At 42.2% G+C, this 24326-nt stretch overlaps 1 pseudogene; it reads right to left on the bottom strand.

Annotated features, from left to right (window-relative positions):
• Window positions 1–18352: 18352 nt before the first annotated feature.
• On the bottom strand, window positions 18353–22812 carry LOC102826451 (annotated as a pseudogene).
• Between the last annotated feature and the right edge of the window lie 1514 nt (window positions 22813–24326).

The raw sequence follows: 24326 nt of genomic DNA, 5'->3' as shown, positions 1-24326 counted from the left end.
GTTTGCTTTTTGATGTATTCATATAGTCTAAGAAATATCACATTTAGACAATTTACAACCATATTTATCACGTATTATTTTATGGATGAAATTGCTAATAAACTCTACTAAGGATTCCGTGTGGTCTAACAAGGTCCATGGAGTCGGGGAGGTGACACCATAAGGTAACACTAACCCCAATGTCGACACTAAGACACTGAGATGAAGGGAGTAGGGAATTGAGACAGAGAAGGAGAAAAGTCAAAAACACACGTTAAACAATGGGCTACAGCTGTGGGCATCTGAGGCTCATGCATGATGGGGATCATCTGTAGAACTATGGAACACAATCAGGGTTGACCTTCTGAGGAAAGAAGATGCTAGATTGTTTTCTACCAACTCCTGTCCCTAACTAATTGAGGATTGATTCTGAGGTGTTAACATCCTGGTACTTCCATCCTATTGGACAATGGTGGTGGTGGTGGTACGCTGTGGAGTTGGTTCTGACTCATAGTGACCCTGCTCAGGGTTTCCAAGGATGTAAATCTTTATGGGAGCAGAAAGTCTCATCTTTCTCCCACGGAACCACTGGTAGTTTCAAACTGCCAACCTTGAGGTTAGCAGCCTGACTCATAACCACTATGCTACCAGAGTTCCTTCCCTACTGGACAGCAGAACTGGAGAAAATCCAAGGCAGAGACACACAGGAAGCCACTGGTATGCATCAAATCTCGACAATGACCGCTGGGAACATGGGCAGGGCCATCATGATGACATGTCACCCTCTTCCCAACAGTTAAAAATATGTTCTGGGCAGCCTTGTACCAATAAATGAGCAGTTTTCCTGTCTGGTGTAACAAATTAACTTAGGTTTTTCCCGTTTTTAGAACCAGCTGCTACATTTCTCCCCTGGCCTCGGTGGAAAATTGTCCTGTCAGCAATATTACAGTGTGATTTCTTTATCAAAGGTCATTACCAATTATCTTATAAGGAACGGATGCTTCAGTAATTACCTTATTGTTATCTTTTTTTTTTTTTTTATGTAGGTCATTTATTTTATTATTGTCATGCTATGACCTATCTGCCTATGAAAAAGCATATATTATAACTGGCAACTTTGCCTTAGCCTCGTATTATTGGCCCATATTTCATTTTTCTTTATATCTACTGTTCTGGAGAAGATCATAGCTGGTTAGTTAAAGAGCTATATAAATGAACACAGAGAGATAGATACAAGCAAACATATGCACAGGCTCCTCCCCAAGTCTTGTGCTTGCCTGCATTGCTCATCCTAACAGTGGGAGGTGATGGCTTCCACTGAGCTGGACCACAACCACTTGCAGCCTAACAAGCTCCTACAAGGAAACCTGATTATTAATACTGATTTTGCTTCTTGTCTTCATGTGCTATATTATTCACTTCTTCTCAGTACACTGGTATAGCCTAGCCTCAAAGTTCTACTGTGTTGTCGTAAGATGCTATTGAGTTGGGTCTGACTCACAGTGGTCCTATGCACAACAGAATGAAACACTGTCTGGTTGTGTACCTCACAATTCTTACCACACTTAAGTCCATTGATGCTGCCACTGTGCCCATCTATCTCATTGGGGGCCTTCTTCTTTACTTGTTGATACCAAAAGCATAAAAACCAACCCTATTCCCATCAAGTTGATTCTGACCCATAGGGACCCAATGTGTTTCACAGTAGAATGGAGCTCCATAGAGTTTTTGTTGTTGGTATTGTGAAAGCAGGTCACTATGGTTTCCTTCCTTGGTGTCAATGGGTAGATTTGAATTAGGGTTTTGAGCCACTTCATTTTGATTTGACACCTGCTGAGAATTTGCATTTCCACCCCAGATATATTGAATCAGAATCTACATTTTAGCAAAATCTCCAGATGATCCTTACAGGTCCCTAGGTGATTCTTATGTATACATGCACATATATGATGCTGTGGGATAATGCACTGGACCACAGGGTTGGTTTGAACTGCAAGGCCATCGGTTCAAATTCACCAGTCACTCCTCAGAAGGAAACTCATTTCAGGGTCCCTGTGAGTTGCAGTCAACTCAAAGGCACTTAACAAGAATCCTTCTTATGTGTACGTAAGAATCACCTTTGAGATCTTATTAAAATGTAGTATATCTAGGTGGAAATGCAAATTCTCAGCAGAGGTTTGAACTGCCATAAACCAATTTAAAGACCTATTTTGAATACCCAGCGTATCAATTACCAGTTGAGTACAAGTCATTTGTATCATTTAACCTCTAAGTTCTACTTATTAACTCTTCCCATAGTGCTGTAGGATAAACATTCTACTATAAGGTCAGTTTGAACTGCAAGGAGGGCTGTTCAAACTCACCAGCCACTCCTTGAAAACTCTATTCGGAGTCACTCTGAGTCAGAACTAACTTGACGGCAGTTAATAACAATGATAACATAAAGGTCAGAGCTGACTGAAGTTCTTGTGGCCTCTTTGCTTGGTACTGTGATGAAATTTACACCTCTTCTGCCCTGGCTATTGGCCGTGAGCCCTGGTGTGGTGCTGTAGGATAAACGCTGGACTGCACCACCAGGTCAGCAGTTCAAACCTACCAGTAACTCCTGGGAGAAAGATGAGGCTTCTGCTTCCATGAATATTTACAATCTCAATAACCCTATACAGGGTTGCTGTGAGTCCAAATCGACTCATTGGCAGTGGGTTTGTATTACACCACTCGACTAGTTTTTGCCTGCCGTTGTTTATGGATTTGTCCTCCTCTTAGATTAAGAGTTTTCAGAGACCACAGACTGTGTCTTACTCTTCACATTTCCTTTTGTCACAAAACCACATTATTTTTCCTGGCATGTTCAGGTGTTCAGTGACTATAATGAGCTGAACTGAAGGGAAGGTGTAGGAAGAACCCCCCCACCCCTCTTCTCATCCTTTTCTTGATTGCAGAATTGGACACTGGAATAGATGGATGTTTTGAGGAGTTCTGGGGAGTGAGTGTCACACACCATGACTTGTCAGCTGCTAAGTCAGTCATGCTTGAAAAGTCAAAACAAAGAAGTCAAAAAAACAAACAAAAACCAAGTAGGAGTAGCAGCTTAACTCCTTCCCATTAGTATTAGGGTGAATTATAGTGAATTGCTACATTTATGGTCAGAAATGGTGATTTCTACCTAAGGTGGTTGTTGTTGTTATGTGCCTTGGAGTCAGTTCCGACACATAGCGACCCTGTACAGGGTTTCGGAGGCTGTAAATCTATACGGGAGCAGAAAGCTTCATCTTTCTCCTGCAGAAAAGCTGGCAGTTTTGAACTGCTTAACCTGAGATTAGCAGTCTGTTTCTTAACCACTACATTACCAGAGCTAGTTAGAACCCAAATTTTCCTGTGTTGTATTGAGCAGGGACTTCATGGTACAGCTTCTATTAAGAAGAGACATTCTCCCTGGGGACTCCATACCCTTGAGTTGCGCACATTATGAAACAAAACCTGAAAACAATATATCTCACATCATCATCTAAGACAGCAATACTCTGGAAACACTGGCCCGCCAATCACTGAGGGACAGAGCTGACTGGAAGCATTGGAATATATGGATGTTTAGTGGGAAAATGAGGACACGGTGGTTGTGATGGAGAAGGGGAAGGCAAGAGCACTGTTTAGAGAAGGAGGCTTCGGTGTGGTTTATAGAGACTTGTATGAAGTGGCATCTGGAAGTGATATCAACTGGGGAAGGATGGTAAGAAAGATGAGGTGGGCAGGCCAGCTAGTGAGTCCCCCTGAACTCTACAAAGCAGTCTTCTGGTAGCTCTGTCCCTGAGTGATTACAGCGTCAGAGCTTCCGGAGTATTGCTCTCCTAGATGATGATGATGTGAGACATATTGTTTTCAGGTTTTGTTTCTTAATGTGGGCAACTCAAGGATATGGAGTCCCCAGGGAGAACACCTCTCCTTAATAGAAGTTGTATCATGAAGTCCCTGCTCAATGGAACACAGCTAAGTTTGTGTTTTAACTAGAAGTTTTCTACCCAGGACTATTTTCTAGTTAGCATCATAAACGAAAACTCAAATCAAATGATCAAAATCCATACCCAAATCTTCTGTTTGCATGTGGGAGTGCCTTAAGCCATCTTCAAGAGAAAAGACTGTTGACTCTGCAGGCAGCATTTAAAAACATGAAACCTAACCAGAACAACAGATTCAACTCCCTCATTGGACCGAAACCCAAGTGGCTGAGGCTTTGATTTCTACTATTAATAATGGGCAATAGTTCTGGGAGCCTTGGTGTACCTCTTGGTTTATGTGACTCTTGGATATCTAAGAACACATTTTGATGAGATACTGCTGAGAAAAGAGGAGGAGCTAAGCATTCATGATAGGTCTAACAAAGGGTTGTTTTTGTTGTGTGCCTTTGAGTCATGTTCTTGATAGAGTAGAACTGCCCGCTAAGATTTCCTAGCATGACTTTTAGCATCTATCAGGTCTTTCTCCTGTGGAGTTGCTGGTGGATTTGAACTGTCAACAGTGGAGTGCTACACTATTATACCACCAAGGCTGCCTGAATAAAGAGTTGTTGTTATTGTTGATGTGACGTGCTATGGAGTCAGTTCCAACTTATAGCAACCATGTATAGAGTTTCCAAGGAGTGTTTAGTAGGCTTCAACCTCCAACCTTGCAGTTAGCAGTCCAGTGCTTATCGTGGGTCCATTGAATGAAGTAGAGTGAGAAAATGAAAATCTGAGACTTGCACATTTACATAGAGTAGAGGACATATACCACTTCTTTCTATTCTAGGAAGAACATCCCAGAACAGAATCTAAAAAGCAATATTAATTTGCTCTCTCTGATAACTTGTTCTTTCAGAAGATCACGAAGTCATTTGTATGGACTTGCCTATATCCCAACACTGATCAGTGAAATTCTTCATTTCACTCTAACCAAGAAACAGAATAGTGAGTTGTCATGGGTAGACAAGGAGTCCCTGGGTGGTGCAAAGGCTGACACAGGACAGTATCTGAAAGGTTGGCAGTTTAAAGCCTTGAAAACACTTGGAGCATAGATTTATTCTGCACATGTGGGGTTGCCAAGCATCAGAATCAACTCAATAACTACTAACCACAACAAAGACTCATTCCGTAATTCAGAGTTGGTTGTTACGTTGAAAGACATATGGGATAGCAATAGGTGGCATTAGGTTTATTTCCAGTGGTGATATGTTCCTGAACTCTTGGGGCCTGGATTCTCTCATGTCCCATTAATGGTACCACATTGTCTGATGGTAGCCTAAGATGCTCGTGTTAGCCACAGCATAGTTCTAACTCAGAAGAGAAAGGCATTATTGTTTAACATCTTTATTGTCACCTTTTAAATGAAGGTAAATATTTGTAAAGAAAATACTGACCAAACAATAAATGAAATAAATATATGTTCCTCTTGGCCTTTTCTATATTCCATATGTTTTCTCTCTATCATGCTCCAAAAGGCATAGATAGAGGAGCATCAGCGGACATGTGGGAACTGTTTAGAAATATATTTGATCAAAGGAAAGGGACCAGAAGAAGAAAACAACCAAACCCTCTGCCATGAGCTGTTTCCCCAGGTGTCACAGAGGAGAAAGGCTCCACAGGTCTTGCTTGGCTGTCATCTTTAGGGAATCAGATTGCCAGGGCGTTTTTGTGTAGCACACCAGATGTATTAGAATCGTCACATTTTGGGTTAGTCATTGAGTACAAACCAAATAGGCAAGGCATAAGAGAACAAAAATACGGGTTCTTTCTGGTGGAGGCAGGGCAGTCCAGTTCCCCAAGCTTTAATGAAGATATTACGGGGAAAAGATCCCCAAAGGACTATTTCTCTCCTCTTAGAATAGTGTCCACTTTTTCTGCCTTTGTATATCTCTCCTTCTACTCCCTGGAATTGGTTCAGAGGAAGGACTGCACCCAGAGTACATAATAAACATCTCCAGGAGAGGTGGGGTGGGGGAGGACGGGTAGAGGCAGGAAGGAGATGAAGGAAAATCAATTGCTCGGTGCTGACAACTTCTTCTTGTAATAACAGTATTCTGTCACATTGCATTAGCAGCACTTTGCAATTGTATGTGTTTTTGCTAACAGGCTGTAAAAGTGTAATCATATGAGCACTGAATACATTGTATTGGGGGGAATGATTCAAAGGGATGTGCACTTTATTATACCAGTACGGTGCATAATGTGCTGCTTACTGAAGTGCAACTTACCATTTGAGTGAAAGAATCTTTATTATTTATTTGTTTGTTTGTCGTGGCATTGGTCCTTTCCAGGGAAAGCTGCAAGTTTCTGTTGGGGGAAGATTCCCCCTCCTTCATTCTTCTCTCCCCTCTCTACATATCTGAACAGCATGACCCTGAAATTGGGATGAAAAATCACTCTGAGTATCAAGTTCCCAGCCATCTGAGAAAGCAATGGCTCTGCTTGGGTTTCCAAACACCATTTGTAAAGCTAATGTGATTGCTGCTACAGAGGTTTTTCTGCAAAGAAAGTTGAAAGAACAAAAGGGGAGGAATTTTATATTTGCATGGAAGGGGCTCTGGATTGAAGAGACACACCCCTAAGGATGTGCTGAGAAAACTCTTCTAGAATTTGAGAAAGGAGACACTGGGGACCTTGAGGACTGATTCTTAAGCTCAAAGAACTTTGCAGGCATTAAACTAATTCCTCCTTATGTTGGCCTGCATTTGTGGGCATTTTCAGTGTGGTGGTGTTGTAGTTAAGTGTCATCAAGTTGGTTCTGAGTCATAGCCACCCTGATTAGGGTTCTGAGTTACCCCTGGTGAGTTAGAACCACTGACCTTATGGTTCAAACTGACCTTGTGGTCCAGTTCTTATCTTGCAGCGCCACACCAGGATTCCATTACGGGCCTCAGAACCTGTGTAAACATGGGTCGTCTGGCCACTCCTTGCACATTGATTATATGTGGAATTGTCCTCTATGTGCGTGCACGTGTGTGCATGTGCACTCATGAATGTCTCACATGTTTGCCTACCTGTGCACGTGTGCATATGTTATGTATCTGTGTGTATGTTTGTCTCTTCAGTCAGAGTGTCAGTCCTTTACCTCACCTTTACTGTGTCTTACACAGCATGTTTCCGGGCACAGAGCCCAGCTTGACTGACCTCAAATTACAATGGACACCTATGATCATTCCTTCAAGTACCCATTGGAGATGCGTGAAACTTTCATCTGGTGGTGTCTACCACTTGACGTATCTGTTGTTGTTCCAGGTGCCAACAAGTTGATTCAGACTCACAGCGACCCTGTATGGGAGAAGTGGCCCACAGGCTTCTCGTGGCTGTCATCTTGAAGGGAGTAGACCATCTGGTCTCTCTCCCAGAGTTACTGTGTGGGTTCAAAGTTCCAACTTTTCCATTAGAAGCCAGTGAGCCACCAGGGTTCTTATCAATGAAAACTAACCTGTAGTACCTTAGAGTATTACCCAGCACTGACTGAGCACTACCAGTTGCTCAGTGGGACAAAGATGAGACTTCCTGCTCCTGTTAAGAGGAGCTATGGAAACTCTATAAAGGTTTGCTATGAGTTGGAACCAATTCCACAGCACACAACCACCACCAGCAACAGCCTCAATATACACGACCAGTGGGATGGCAGGGCCCAGTTTAGACAGTGCAACCCTTCAAAATGGGCCTCTTGCAGAAGACTCTGCAGGGAGGTATTCTGGGGTGTTTGCGTGGAGGAAGTGAAGATGGGCATGGGGTATTGGCTGGGACTCCAAATTACAGTTCCTCAAAATAATGTGGTGAGGTTGGCCTGCATCTGGGCTGGCATCCAACATTGAGGTGGGTCCAATCTGGTGGCTAGAAAATGCCAGCATGCTTCAAGCAGGTGTGCCATTTGGAAGCTGGGTAGTTGGAGGAGGTGGGTTCCTGGTGGTTAGTGATTTAGAGCAGGAGCCCATCTTGTGGACGTTATGGTCACTGGCCTACAGCCCCACTGACACGTGGCTGGGCCAGGTGTGAGGAGAGAAAGGGGTACATACAGATTAAGCACTTGTTGGAGCTGCAAAAATAACCACTGTAAGTCTTGGTGTGGCGCTGTGAGTTAATGCACCAGATTGCAAAGCCATTTGAACCGCAAGGTCGGTGGTTCAAACTCACCAGTGGTTCCTTGGAAACTCTATACAGGGTCACTATGGGTCAGAACTAACTCGATGGCACTTAACAACAAGCATTTATTATTCTTCACATTTTATAACAGGGGCTTAGGTGTTACCTGACACACTTTTGTGCTCATAGCTAATAAAAGATAGGACTGGGATTTGAACCTTAATTGTCTGGTCCCAGCACTGAAAACTTTCCACTCTCCTACCTTACCTCTCTGGCTCACGTGACTGAGGTTGGTGAGGGAGTGAAGCTGAGGGTACAGGTCCTCAAGGCCTACTGATAAGTGAGCTTGTAGGGAGACAGGGGTTGTTACTACTAATATAGACAGTCCAACATATATAAGCCAACACCAATGCGACGAAAACTTGGGTGTGCTGGCCAGGTAACTGAAGGGATGAATGTAACTGGGGTATCAAGTGGAGATGCAACATACTTTATCCCAAAGAGAATTTACGTTCCTGGTCACACTGGGATATATGAGCATTATTATTATTTAACAGTTTCCTTTCTGGCTCATAAAAGTTCATCTTGGAAATACCAAATTATTGTTGTTGTTAGGTACCATCAAGTCAGTACCGATTCATAGCGACCTTATGCACAACAGAACGAAACACTGCCCGATCCTGGGTCAACCTCATTACTGCTTGAGCCCATTTCCATTTTGCTGGGGTCTTCCTCTTTTTTGTCCTGACCGTCCACCTTACCAAACATGATATCCTTCTCCAGGGACTGGTCCCTCCTGACAATATGTCTGAAGTATGAGAGTTGACGTTTGGCCATCCTGGCCTCCAAGGAGCACTCTGGCTGCACTTCTTCCAACACAGATCTATTGGTTCTTTTGGCAGCCCATGGCACTTTCAATATTCTCTACCAACACCATGATAGATTCCACAAAAGATAGCCCTGGTTTTCTCCTTATGTGTTTTTAGCATGTGCACCCTTGCATGAGTTCAGAAATGGAGCTCTTCGTGCCTAAGAGGTGAGCAGTGGGTAAGGAGCATGGATAATGTTTCTGTGCCCCTCAGAATGACAGTATCAATATTCTAAGAATTATTTCAAAATGCCAACCAAGGAAATGTTCTTGCTGATGTTGGCCATGAATTTGTCAATGATGTTATCAGCTAACTTTTTAGTCAATACTAAATCCTTCAGACTCTGAGGACATTATAAATTACTTTAGAGAAATTAAAAATGGCTTATAAATTTCTTCTATTTGTGCTTCTTGGATTGCCCCAGGCTCAATTATACCGAACTCTATTCCTTTGGCAAGGAGCTCTGGTAGCGTGGTGGTTACGAGTCGGGCTGCCAACCTCAAGGTCAGCAGTTCGAAACTACCAGTGGTTCCTCGGGAGAATGATGAGGAGTTCTGCTCCCGTAAAGATTTACAGCCTCGGAAACCCTGTGCAGGGTCACTATGAGTCGGAACCGACTCCACAGTACTTACCAACAATAACATTCCTTTGGCAGCAATATTTGCTGACTAGATTTTCTCTTAGTTTTGAGATCTTCTAACACTAATTCTTTTCTAATCAAGAAATTAACATTATTATGCACCTACTTGATGGACTGGTAAAGTGGCAGCATCAATGGGCTCAAGTGTGGCAACAACAGTGAGGTTGGCCCAGGATCGGGCAGTGTTTCGTTGTGCCGTGCATAAGGTCACTGTGAGTCGGTACCAACTCGATGGCACCTAACAACAACAAAACTTTTTATATGATAGGTCTGTGGGTGCACCATTGTTGTTGTTGTTAAGTCGGTTCCGACCCATTGCGAGCCTGTATAGGGTTTCTGAAGAACAGCTTGAACCACCAACCTTGCAGTTCAAATGGCTTTGCAATCTGGCACATTAACCCACAGCGCCACACCAGGATTCCATGTGGGTGAACCATAAGCACACAAAAAACAAGGACTCCTGGTGTGGCACTGTAGGATCAGCACTGGACTACGAACCACAAGGTCAGCTGTTCAAACCCACCAGCTGTTCTTCGGAAACCCTAGAAGGGATCACCATGAGTCAGAATTGCCTAAACAGCACTTAATAATAACAACTTCAATGATATTACTTTCTTATTATAATAGAAGTCATTGATATATGAAATGTAAATATTAATAAAAGACTATCTTAGAAGAAGTATAGCCAGAATGCCCCTTAGAAGCCAGGATAGGGAGATGTCATCTCTTGTACTTTGTAGATGCTGTCAGGAAGGAGCAATTCCTGGAGAAGGACATCATGCTTGTCAAGTGGAGGGTCAGTAAAAAAAGACAGAGACCCTCAAGGAGATGGATTGACACGTGGTAGCTGAAACGTCCCAACAATTGTGAGGATGGTACAGGACTGGATGTGTTCGTTCTGTCATGAATGGGGTCACAATGAGTTGGAACTGATTCGATGGCACTTAACAGCAAAATCAGTGATAACCAGTAGTTCTACATATTGATTCTAGAAAGTTCCACAAGTAGTCATGAACGGTATTAACAAAGTGCAGAGGAGAGTTTGCTATTGTGACTTGTTTTTCTGGGAAGATACCAAGCTGGAAGATGGAGTAAACATAAAGGCCAAACTTGATTGTGGCAAAAACCTAATTCTTCACATTATAGCTAGCCCTGGAAAATTTTGAACTGGGAATGACCTGACACCAATATTGAAAAACACTTTAAGATGACCATCTTTACCTTTCCTTCAGTATTATAAGGATTCTTTGTGTAGATTAAAATCCTTCTGAGGATTCAGGAGTGATTAGTCCATCTTTTCTTGGGTTCCTTTTGGGTTCAATGGTGCTTCCACAAGAAGAGCCTATCATAGCTATAGGATCTTCACTCTTGTTGCAGACCGTGAAGGGCCTGGTCAGAGGTTCGAGGCCCTATAGGCCCGAGTGTAACAGATCTAGCCACCTGGCAGTTAATAACAAATTATTTTTATTAATTGCAGACATGAAGCCCTTGAAATACACAGATAAATGTAATATTTTCCTAAAAGTCAAGACTGTAAAATTCTAAACAGGCAAAGTTCTTCCCTCAGAGAATTCATTCAAGGTAAATTGGGTGGCTCCCTGGTTTGTTCCAAGGACAATAGGAATGCCCTCCCTAAAGTGTTTCCAGGTGCTTCCTATTCACCCAGGCGCCTCTTTTCCTGAAGAACCTGGGCTGGGCAGCCGACACAATAGGAATCCTCTCGATCCTCCCTTTCCTCCCTCCATTTGAGGCTAGGTGCTAAAAGGTATGTTAATTAAGCTTGAGAAACCAAGTTGCGGTTGTGAGATTTGAACCTGCAAAGTATGATGTAAAGTTGCCTAAATGTCTGGAAAAATAAGATTGACAGTTGTATCTTGTCTTAGTCCCCTCCTAGCTTTGTGTAAAGTACCTCCCCTAAATAAAAGGAAGGTGCAGAACGAATTCAGGTGCATTACGACTGGCAAGGCGTGCGTTACAGCATGCAAGGGGTACAGTCCAGCCTTGCAACCATACTGCCTGTTTAGCTAAGATGTTTACTATGCAGGATATTACGGCCTTCGTGGCTGAGATGTTTGCAATGCAGGATCTGCCTGATGCCAGTCCAGCATTCACTCTGGTTTCATAGTGTCTCTTTGTCTCTCTCTTTGCATCTCTGTGTCTCTTTTGCTATCTCTATCACCGCTGGATCTCCATTCCTCATGAACCAAACACTTGTGAACAACACAACTATGTCGAGGCAAGTCCCCGGCACACTCTGGCATTTTCCACTCCACCAACCAGTTGTTAAGCACGCGACCCCTTTTGCCTTCTATGTGAACCATAGCTTTCAGCAGAGCGGAGGTGGAAGAGGAGCTGGGAGGTCTGGCAAGGCCTCCACTTAACGACAAATCAAGTGTGTGATAGAAATAAGCTAATTCCATAATGAGTCTGTCTTCAGGTGATTATTTATGTTTCTCTATACCAGGAACAATGGTATTTTAATAATCTACATAGCATTTAATTATAATCTAGTTATCTGATGTAAGTAATTTCAGTGCTTTTTAATATGACAAATTTCCAGTGTGAGATAGCTACCTAATAAGAGATGACAGGTGGTCATTACTCTGAACCTCACCATCTCTCACAAGCACTTGCTGTGATAAGCTGTATAAACCATCCTTCAATGTGGGAAACTCCCTGGGTGGCCCTCAAGGGAAATCCAGGCGTTGAGTTCCCTAGGACCAGACAAATGGTGATGTCTTTGGCATGAAAACAGAGGCTGAGACAAGGATTACTGTATGATTCGAACCTCTTGATTGTCATTACCTAATTACCAAGGCAGACAAACTCCAGTGCTGGTGGTTGTTTTTGACAGTTGTTGCCAAGTTGATTCCACTTCACGGACATTTTTTATGTGCAGAGTAGAATTGCTACATAGGTTTCAAAACTATGACTTTTCATAAGCACATCACCAGGTTTGTCTTTTGAGGCACCTTTGGTGGTGGCTGTGTGCCGTGGAGTCGGTTCTGACTCATAGCGACCCTGTACAGGGTTTCCAAGAATGTAAATATTTATGGGAGCAGAACACCTCATCTTTCTCACACGGAACTGCTGGTAGTTTTGAACCTTGCAGTTTGCAGCCCGATTCGTAACCACTATGCTACCAGAGCTCCTTATTGAGGCACCTCTAGGTGAGTTCAAACTACCAAACTTTTGTCTAGTACTTGAGTGCTTAACTGTTCACATTCCCCAAATTCAGGTTAGTTCAGAGAAACAATGAGGTCAAGATAGTAAGCTATGTCCTTTGGCTACCTAAAATGGGGGGCAGGGGGAGCTACAAAGACAAGAAGTGACTGGCTTATAAGCTTTCAAGAGGGAACCTAGATTCAGAGGGCGTGAAGGAAGGTAGAATCTCCACTGAGTAGTATATACTTTGTGTAGGCGGTGCTGATGAAATGAAATGCAGATGGGTCACTTGTGATCCAATAGTGAATATTGTTATCAGGATTGATTGTGAGGGTTGGAATTGTAAAGCTAGACATTTTGTAGCATGGAGGGGAGTGATTTAAAAAAAAAAAAAAGATAGTAGGCTGTGTCCTGCGTCGGTCTAGTCCTTCTTTATTGTTGATATTGATACTCGAGTATGATTAGTCAAGACAGTAAGGATGGATAGAGCATTTTGACTCCTTGATCACTACAGAAAAACAGTTCTAAAGAAATGTCATTAAGTACTGTTGAGTTGATTCTAACCCACAAAGGCCCTGTATAGGGTTTCCAAGGAGCAGCTTGTGGGCTGGAACTGCCAACCTTGTGGCTGATCCTACAGTGCCACACTAGGAGTCAACTACCACCAATTAATTTTTAAAAGTCATTTGTTTTTGTAAAAGAAAGGATGCTATTTTATGGGGGCATGTCTTTCAAAAAAATTCTCTAGTATTTCTGGACATGGATTTTGGAAGCAAGAAGTGTGCCTGCTGCTGATTTTCTGGGCGAGTAACCACCAATGTCACATTTCCTTGACATCATCTAGGTATAGACTCCTCCAGCGGGGTGCATTCATGCCTTCTCTAAAAGCATTTTGAGTGGTTTGGAGTCCTGGTGTGGCACTGTGGGTTAATGTGCTGGACTGCAAGGTCAGTTTGATCAACAAGTTTGATGATTCAAACTTAAGTGCCACTCCTCAGAAACCCTATACAGTGTCACTATGAGTCAGAACTGATACAACAACACTTAACAAACGACAACAACAGCAATGTGGTTGAGGGTTAATAGCAGAAAAAAAAACATAGAGAAAACTCAGAATGGCCTCAAATATTTTGCCCCAAATCAAGGCCTGCATTTTGGAACCCTAAAGTGGAAATCATACTTGGAATATCTGGATGATCTAAAAACTAAAACTCAAAAAGTTAATTATACCACTCAAAGGTTTTTGAAAAATTAAAATTAAAATCAAAACAATTGGTAATAAGAAAACTGAGTTAGGTGAAGATCTTTCCAAGCCTCTGCCATGGAAAAAAGACCACTGGAGTCCTAGGTCTTGGCTCAGATGGTCAAACCATAGTGAGACAAAGACAAAAACCAATAGGGTTGGAGAGTTTGTTCTCTAAGTTCCCATTTAATGATGCAATTGAATGAGTCCTGGTGTGGCACTGGACTCCAAGCTCGATTTGAATTGCAAGGTCTGCAGTTCAAGCTCACCAGCTGCTCCTCAGAAAACCATACAGGGTCGTTATGAGTCAGAACTGACTAGACGGCACTTAACCACCACAACTACTATGGTGCATAAAGTACACTAGGAGGAAACGTCATGCATCATCAGTTAAATGCATCACTGTCACTGTCCAGCCCTCAGTCCACACTGTGTGGACCTTCCTAATTGCCCCACCCAGGTTTTCAAAAAATGTTCCCACTTCTCTCTTCACTGTGTCCCAGTTCAGGCGGTAGATTCCTCTTAGGATGCTGCTCATCTGTTGCTGAACACCCCATCCTTTCCCTTTTTTCAGGGCCCAGCACAAATAGAGCCTTCACTGGGCCCATAGATCCTTTGTAATTGTTTAAGAACCCTATGTTGGAACACATTCTGTTACTTTTCCACAAGCCCATTCCAGATTCACCTTTGCAGCCCACACAGCTTCTTCCATACTTTCATTGTTAAAGAAACTTTTTTGAATGGCTAAGTGATTGTGGGGTAAAGATGATTTGGTTCTGTGAGAAGTCTGAACTTCAGAAATTTGTTTCAAATTATAGAGTCCACTGGCATCCGTCAGAGCCCCGAAAAATATTTCTTTTCTGATGTTACTTAATAAGTTAGTAAACTGTAAATTCTACGAGGACAGAAATGGGCTGTGTTGTTCAACACAGTACCCCCAGTACCAAGATAATAACTAGCCAAAGGTAAGTTGCTCAATTAATTTTTCTGTTGGTAGAATTTAGATTCCACCTATTGGTCTTAGTTTTTCTCCTGAGAGAGACGTAATGAGTCTAATTCTTCTTCCTCACGACAGCTGTAAAGAGGTAGGAAGATTATCTTCACTCAGCACTCAATCAGGTAGATGTTGTAGTTCTACAGGCTTCTTTTTGAATCCCCAGATCTTTCCTTTGCTATTCTAGCCCCCATTTTCTAAACATGCTGTAGTTTGTGTTTTGCTATTTAAAGGCAGTTCACGTAACTGAATATCATGTTGCAGGCATGTTTGAGCAGTATACACTCAGGCAGAACCGCCATCTTCTCCATTAACGTAAGCTAAGCCTGCCTCAAATGCTTTGAAAGTACCTTCATACTGCTACGAACTTGTGAGCCCACAATGAAGTAAAACTTGTAACTTATTTTGATCACATATACTCTTAAGAGGAGTCCTGGTGTGGCGCTGTGGGTTAATGTGCCAGACTGCAAAGCCGTTTGAACTTCAAGGTCGGCGGTTGAAGTTCACCAGCTGCTCCTCAGAAACCCTATACAGGGTCACTATGGGTCGGAACTGACTCGATGGCACTTGACATATTCTTAAGATGCACTATCGGTGTTTCAGACCTCTATCTAGAACTTTATATTTATTTTTATAAAATATAATTATTGCACTATAAATTCTACTTCTCTCATCTATCAAAAGCATGAACCTTCTTGGAGTCATGTTATCTGCAAAATCTGTATCATTATTTCTTTATAAATTTTTGATTGAGTACCTACTATATGCCGAGCATTGTTTTATGCACTAAAGGTGGCACTTTTTAAGGTGGTCATGACACTTTCTTTCATGGAACAGATGTTGAGTCGTTGAGAATTTTTAATGTCTCACTAATAAAAACACAACTCTCTGGCAACCAGTTGGAACCTCTTCTAGGTAACCATTCATTACCAAGTATTTTCTAGATAGGCTTTTTTCCCCATCCAGTTAATAACCCACCAAATATAATGTTATCTGGTTCATTATTCAGTACATATTCAATCCATAAAAAGGATTAAGGATTCATTTTAGGCATCACTTGGTTGCAAGTAATAGAAAACAGGGTATTAATCCAATTGTAACAAATACTCCTTGGCCCCATGACATGTGTTTGTATATATTTGTTATATATAACAAATTGGAAATTCTTTGTTCATCTGTTTTCTCCATTTTTCTCCCTCAATCTGATACAAACTCTTCAGATCTCTGTTCTTCTTACTCTAGGTGGTCTGATTCTGTGAGTCTTTTAACTTTAGCACCCTTCACTCTAATCTTTCTATGGTGTTAACATTGACACCCTGTGTACATGAACATATTGTTCTAGGATCCAGTACTGGTTGATGGATTTTTATTTTTTATTTTAACTCCTAGAAAAACAACAGCAGCAATCTGGCTGGTCACTGACCATGTTAATTCAAAAATTCTGCAAGAAGGTTGATTGGTTTTCCTGGTCAAGCCTGTTCAGCCAACTGTGAGTGAGGACTAAGGAGGTCTGTGTGTTACAGCTGATGAACCCACTGACACGAGAGCAGATTAGAATGGCAGTCGTGTCATCTAGCATGCCACCTGACAAGAGCATCATCCTCATCTCTCTGAAATCTAGACATACTGTCTATCAAATCCCCCAATGGACTAGTTTAATAATGTTATCAAGGAAGTGAGATTAATCATGCAGGGCTTGTTCCTGGATAAATATGTCTTGGATTTTACCACATTTTATAAGGGACTACAAACCATCTCTCCAACAAACCACTCTATAAGGTTCCCCAGGATCATAAGTTGTATGATCAGCAATGAACTTTGAACCACAAGGTCATCAGTTCAAACCCACCAACTGCTTCTTGGAAAACCTATACAGGGTCACCATCAGTCAAAACTGACTCGATAGCACTTAACAACAACAACATGATATCTACATTTACACATCTCTAGTAACCACAATTCCTCAATTATATATATACAGATAATAATTCAGTAACCTCATTTTCTAGTGTCTTTACTATAGGAATGTGGTGGAGATGTACTGTCTATATCACCCTTCAAAGAAGGGCTTGTTATCCCAGCTACTGGCAGTGTTGTCGACAACAGCCGTCAGCTCTCAGCCCCTGCAGGGATTGGCTTCTGAGAGCTGGCTAGCCTTCTGGGGGAGTTCTCACATCTAGTGCCTAATGAAGATGGCCTGTTTCAGTTCAGCATGAGACAGCTCTGAGGGACCATCAGCCTACATTTAGTGTGACTATTCCTTGTTCCCAGTCCTACTTCCCTCTCATTCTTTCCATGGATGTCCACCCCCCAATTTTTTTCCAATAAACATCCTACAAACTAAACCCCATTTCAGAGTCTGCCTCTAAGAGAACCAGACTTTGACAATGGGAGTTCTTCTCCATATTCTTCACTGGCATTTAAATCACTCATTTACTTTACGGTTTTTTTCCCTAGTATTTGTTATTTTTATTTTTCCTAGAGCCTAAATGTAATGTCTTAGAAGCAGTACGTCCTCATTACTTTTCTAAATCTGTTTAGATTTTTTTTCCAGTTCAGCGTCTTTACTGCATCATTTGTAAATGTGAGAATGCACATTTTGATGGAATCATAACAAACTCGCTGGGTATTACAACACAAAACTAAACTCTATATGCAACTTGGCTGTTATTACAGAAACTAGATTTCTTTATTAGGCAGCTTATATGGAAACAGTACAAGTGACTGTCTTTGTTTTTTACCCCCTAACTACTAAGTTGTTGCAACCAACCCCACTGCCCTCACTTTTCACCAAGTTCTTAAAACTCCTGCTCCTCCCCTGAGCTGACAGACATAGGTGAAAACCTAAACTGCTTTAGCTGACCCTGAAATCATTTCAGCCGGGTCAGTGTTGACCAAAAGAAGACATGGGTTTCTTATGCAACTTTGTTTTAATGGGGCTCAACATTCTGTGACAAATTTTTGGTCAAGTTGTTTCCATTTAAAAAGTACTGATTTTAAAAACTAATCACTTAAAACTGCCACACAGAAAAGAAGCAATTGGTTCACAAAACACTTCTTTCCTTCTGAAGGTTTTATGATGCATTGTTATCATGAACCAACCCTACTATTACATAGGACTCCTGATGTGGACTGTGGGTTAATGCACCAGACTGTAAAGCCATTTGAACTGCAAGGTTGGTGGTTCAAGCTCACCAGCTGCTCCTTGGAAACCCTGTACAGGGTCGCTATGGGTCAGAATCCACTTGACGGCACTTAACAACAACAACAACTATTACACTTAAATGGCCGATGGAGACAAAAAGTTCCAAGACCATTCTTCCACCACTGATATCTGGTGAAGACTGGGGTGGTTGGCGTTAAGGATAATATTCATTTAGCCTTCTAAGCTTTCTGAGCAGAACTTGCCAGCTCTAGCAGCCGTTTTGTCCTCTACCTTGATGACAGCAACTGTCTGTCTAATATTGCAAACAGCAAAACAACTCAGAGGACGATAGTCACAGAAGGTCTGTTGACTTGCCATGAACCATGTCAACAATGACAGCTTCACCAGACTTCAAGGATTTGGGTCCATTTCCAGCTTCTTACCAGAACTGTGATCATTTTGTTTGAGCTCAGCAAGCTTGCAAGCGATGTGAGCTGAGTGACAATCTAGCACAGGTGTGTATTTTGCCTGGCTGGCTCAGGATGATCACCTGAGCAGTGAAGTGAGCTGCTTCCATTGGTGGGTTGCCAACCACACTGCCATGGTGAACATCTTTGATGTAGACATTCGTTATATTGAAGCCTACAATGTCCCCAGGCAGAGTTTCACTCAGAACCTCATGGTGCATTTTAATAGTCTTTACTTCATTGGTAATGGTGACTGGAGTAAAGGTGACCATTAGTCTCTGCTCTTCTTATGGGGACAATACCACCAGTTGTTAGACATCCTATAGAGTAAGAAGTAGGTGCTTGTCAGTTGGATGACTTAGTGGCAGTATGCCCTAATCCAGAGTTTCAAAGAGTGTGGTTCTATTGGTGTTGCCATCTATGTGGGTGACCTTGTAGCCCTTGAACCAAGGCATCTTGGCACTTAGCTCCAACAGGTTATCATCATTCCAAACAGGAATTGGCATAAATGCTACTGTGCTAAGACTGTAGCCAATTTTCTTAATGCAGATACTGAATTCCTTAACAATTTCCTTATATCTCTTCAGGTTGTAGGGTGGCTTAGTGGAATCCATTTAATTAGCACCAACAATTAGCTGTTTCACACCCAGTGTGTAAGCCAGAAACGCATGTTCACGAGTCTGCCTATTCTTGGAGATATCACCTTCAAATTCACCAACACCATTAGCAACAATCAGGACACTAAGACCAGCCCTTGATGTTCCTGTACCCATGTTTTTGACAGGGCTCTGTATTCTGGGGCATCAGTGATGGTCATATCGTATTTGCTGGTCTCAATTTTTCAAAGGGAGATATCAATGGTGATGCTATGGTCACCTTCAACTTTCAGTTTATCCAAGACCCAGGCATACTCGATGGAGCCCTTCCCCTTCTCAACAGGTTCCATCTCAAATATTTTCCATGGTTCTTTTGTCCATCCAGCCACATTTGAAAATCTGGTGACCAGTAGTGGAAGACTGGCTCAAATCTACATGCCAAATGCTGAAAATGTTGATATGAATCTTTTACTTTCCAATTTTGGCTTAGTTTTGTGATGGTGTTCACCAACCCCAACATCCGATGGCAAACCTGCTGCATAAAAAAGCTCTTCACTGACTTTGGATGTCTTTTCAATTGTTTTCTTATATTATATAACATTTTCCAGGTTCCCTTTTCTTCCTAACTTGAATGCAAACTCTTTGAGGACAACGTTCCATGTATTGTACTTCTTTATGTCCTCACTGCTCAAATGTTTCTTCTCATAGAAGTCATCTTTGGTCACCCTTGCACTTCACATGTCCTCTGCCTGATTCTTGTCTCCCCACAGCACTTGTCACCTTTGTATATTATATAAATTGCTTAGTTTTTATTGTGATAAGTACTGTGTATACAAGGGGCTTCAAAAAGTTCATGGGAAAATTCCATTATCTTTCAATTCCATTTTCCCATGAACTTTTTGAAGCTCTCCATGTAACAAACCATTTGCCATCGCAGCATTTCCTCCATGTATAATTCAGTGCCATTAGTTACATTCACTACCTTTTGCAACCATCATCAATAATTTGTCTATTTTTAAAATTGCTTAGCTCCTTCCACTAGAATGCAGATACTCTTCTGTTTTAATCACTACTGTATATTCATGGTACAGACTAGGACTTGATATAAAGTAGGCATCAGTCTAATATTTGTTAAATTAAATTGAATCAAGTTAGCAAAGACCTTCTATTCCAGTATAAAATGTCCTATAACAGTCAGGGGAGTTATTGTGTGGTGCTATAGGGTAAGAACTGGACTGCTAACTACCAGATTGGTGGTTCAAACCCACTAGTCACTACACAGAAACCCTTTACTATGACTTAGAACTGACTTGAAGGCCCATAATAACAAACAATCAAGGACCTGACAGGAAATAGATGGCATATTCACACTGGATATTTGAGGAGAGTTAAATTAAGGAAATATTTACAAAGGTCTGAGAAAGGTTTAGGGACGCCAAGAAGGGGCATTTCAGTACCGGACGGCAGTAGGATAAGCACTGGAGTGGGACCCTCACAGGGAGCACTCTCTCTGACACTCAGTCGCTTGGCAGGGCCTCTGTCCTGCTTAGGCAGTATCACAAAACTTTTTTAATGCTGCTGGTGAATGTGCAAAGGGCGCTGCACTGCACTATAAGCCTTAGACTGAAGGCATTCCCCTTTAGCTCTGTGGGTCAGCAAACCTAGCTCCCCAATTAATGCCTGTAAGCACCCTACTCCTCAAATGAGCCTCCTGCCCAAAGGCACTCTGCTTTATTTGCTCTGTGGCTCAGGTAGTCCATCACTCTGTCTCATGCTCTGGCTCTTGGTGCTGCTGCCGCAGCTTCTCTGGTGTCACAGTTCTGTCTATTGGACCAAGGAGGTTCCATGTGCAGGGATCTCAGAGTTGCGATGCGCTCCACTCCTGATGCTTCTTCCTTGATGGTAGTGAGATTGCACGCACTGCTCACCCCACCCCTCAGCCCTGTTCTCAGATAGATCGTTTTATGCTTGGCAGGATGACAAAACTGGCCAATCACAACTATAGCCCTGTTAGTAATCACTCACAATTGAATCACATAATAATTCATCACCTTCCTCCACCTTCTCTTCCCAGACCCACCAGGAAAAAGTCATTTGGTGGGAGTTTACAAAGACTAGGACTATAAAAAACAGTTACATAAGTCACTATGCCATGAGGAGGCTAAAAGGAAATATCCAGAAAACTTCCTAAAGTAAATGAGCTGTAGCATTTGGTCACAAACTTGACCTTAGGGCACCTGGAAGTCTGGCTACTTGGAGCAGAAATAGAAGCTGCTAGATGAGAAACAGAAAACCTGGTGGGGTTATGTGAATGTTGAGCCAAGGTCAGGTACAAAAAGGGAGGAGTCTTATTTTTAAGAAGAGAGATGGTGAGTGTTTGAGAGTGGAAGCTAGTGCTGGTGAGAAACGAATCCTTGAGAGAGAAAGCTTAGGTTCCAGGTTGGAATACTGGCCTTTTCCATCCATGCTACTATTGAGATTCCATGGACAGCATCTGTAGGCACTAGCATCCTCTCCAGGTGGGAGGGGGTCTTTAGAAAACTGCCGTAAGTAATAGCAGCCAGCACCCTAGTTTTTTGGAAACAGCACTGCAGAAGCCAGAGACTTCCAGAGGAAGGACTCAGATGCTAGTATATGTCAGCAGTTGCTTTCTCCCCATCTTTGAGAAGATTGTGGATGGTTTCGGGGGTGAGTACATTTACACAAATTGAGAAGAGGATGTGACATCGTCTCAGCTCTCTCGTTTCTAGACTGAGTGTGGCTTCTGAGAAATCCCCTTTACATTAGTATTCAAGCCACTCTGAGAAGATTCCAAGATTGTGGGGAATGACAGGAGGGTTCAGCATCCAGGATTCTGGCTGTTGTTGACGGTTTGAATCTGCAACTGTGGGTGCCAATCTGGTGCCCTGATTCCCTGCCTGCCAGGAGAGCCTACAGTGCCACTGCCCTCCCTTCACCCTGGCCACCTGCCAGTTGGCATGCAGTAGTAGCATGTTGGAGTCAGAGTGGTCCACCTTCCTTCTGGGTGAAAGAAGAGGGCTGCAAAAAGCCCTGGGAGGCACCCCTGGTGCCAGACATGCAAACAAAACTGGCAGAGTGGAAACAAGCTGAGAACGAATGCAAATGTGGGTGTGTGAGACAAAGCACAGAGGGCCAGGAAATGGCACACTATGTTTCTACTTGGTGGAGGAGTCACTGTTCTTTTGAACCTGGGGCAGAACGGCAGGAACAGCTGTTCAGAGATGTCATTGTCAACTTCAGGAAAGGGGTGGAAGCTTGGGCCCAGTAGGGGAGCACCTTTAAAGTAGAACACTGCACAACACCCATCAACAATTGGTAAAAGAAACGGGAAGCTTTAAGTTTTGTGTGATAAAGAAGAGAAGATAAGGACGAACAAAAGTCTGAGTAAAAACAATGTTTCAGGTCTGGTGGCAATCATCCAGATGGTGACTGAAGAGGGAGTGAGCTGGAGTGACAGAATGTCACAAATAGCAGTGAGGTCCTCCAGGTTGAAGAAACCTGAAGAGCAAATGGGAAATGACTCCTTACTTATATAGGATGGAATCCAAACTATATGTCCAGGTGCTCACATGTATTCACGTCCCACTCAGCTGAGGTCTCCATCCTGAATCTTATTCTTGAGATTTCAGACTCAAATAAGTTTTACTCAACTCATCATCAATATCTGGAGATGTTGAATGAATTCCATTCCTTCAAAATGGTAATCAATATCTTCCATCCCTACAAAGCACCATCTTCCTTCTTTTCCCCTAATTGCATTACATTCCTCGGGTTATTCAAACCAGACACCTTATTGTCATCACTATTTTCTTGAATTCTCTATCTCTACCCTATTCATCCCCTGATCCAGTTGCCTTGCATACTTCCTCTTCTCTTTAACCTCATTATCACCTCCTTAGTTTAGACATTATTTTGTATCTGAGTCATGGAGTCTTCTCCCAAATTCTGGTTCTGTTCTCCATAAATTCAATCCCTATACTGTAGCCACAGTGATCTTTCTGAAGCTTATAAAAGATTATGCTGCTTCTTTGCTTAAAAATTTCCTCTACTACTCCAGGTGTAACTCAAGTTCCCTGGCACAGTCTACCTGCATTAGCTGAAATATCAAGCTTTAACAAACATCACTTCATCAAAGACGACTCCCTTGATTGTTAGAGTTGACCAAGTTCCTCCTACCTAAATGTTCTCATATTTCTCTTGTGACACAGACAAACATTTAACTAATAACTTTGTGTTTCCCTTCTCCTGAATAGAACTGTAGTGAATCAGTGACTCTCCACCCAGAAACTTCATTTCCATGTTCTTGCATCTAAGTGGAAAAATGTAGTTCATTTTAACTAATTAAATGGAATATCTAGTGATGTATATCATATCTTGCTACTACATTCCAGGCTTTTCCTTTTCTCCATTCACCATCTAGAAGAATATTTTGGAGAAGTTCTTGGTATGAGGTGATAGATCTAGCCAGAGGGGGACGGAAACTGAATTCTTGAGTTACCCACTGCAGGAGAACAGCCCAATCTGCAACTGTAATGTGCCCAAGAAGTAACCCTTTGTTGTGATAAAGTATTGAGATCTGGGGATTGTTTGTTACATGATCCATTTCCATGATTAATACATGCTTATGCTCACAAAGCCACATCTAGCTGCAAGGGAGGTGTGGCCATATGCATCTGTTATAATGATGTGGAAGAGAAAAACTGCCTAAAGGGATAAGAGAGTCCCTAACCTTCATGGATCAGACTCTCTTTCCACCATGATGTAACAGAAAGAACCTTCAAGTTTGTTTGAGTCAATGTGTTTCAGAGTCTCTTTGAAATAGTAGCTTTGTCTATTCTCTACCCACGCACTGAACCAGGCAAAGAAGTAGAGATATGAAGGAAATAGTGTCTACTGAAGGGTCTTGGTAACTGCTCAATACTGCTGAGCAGATGTGAGCCTTGTCCAGCCACATGAGTAGAGTAGAGCATACATCATTACCAGGAACTCTTCAGCACAGTCTACAGCTAGCCAGAAACTGATGTGTAATCTTTGTAAGTTTCAAAGACTGTCTTCTCTTTAAACACTATTTACAACTCTCCAGAGTTGGAGAGCTTCATCTCTGATTTCTTTTGCAG

The sequence above is a fragment of the Chrysochloris asiatica genome, unplaced genomic scaffold, assembly GCF_000296735.1.
Source record: "Chrysochloris asiatica unplaced genomic scaffold, ChrAsi1.0 scaffold00021, whole genome shotgun sequence".
Lineage (NCBI taxonomy): Eukaryota > Metazoa > Chordata > Mammalia > Afrosoricida > Chrysochloridae > Chrysochloris > Chrysochloris asiatica.
The sequence above is the reverse complement of the archived record's forward strand: the minus strand, read 5'-3'. Positions and strand labels throughout refer to the sequence as shown.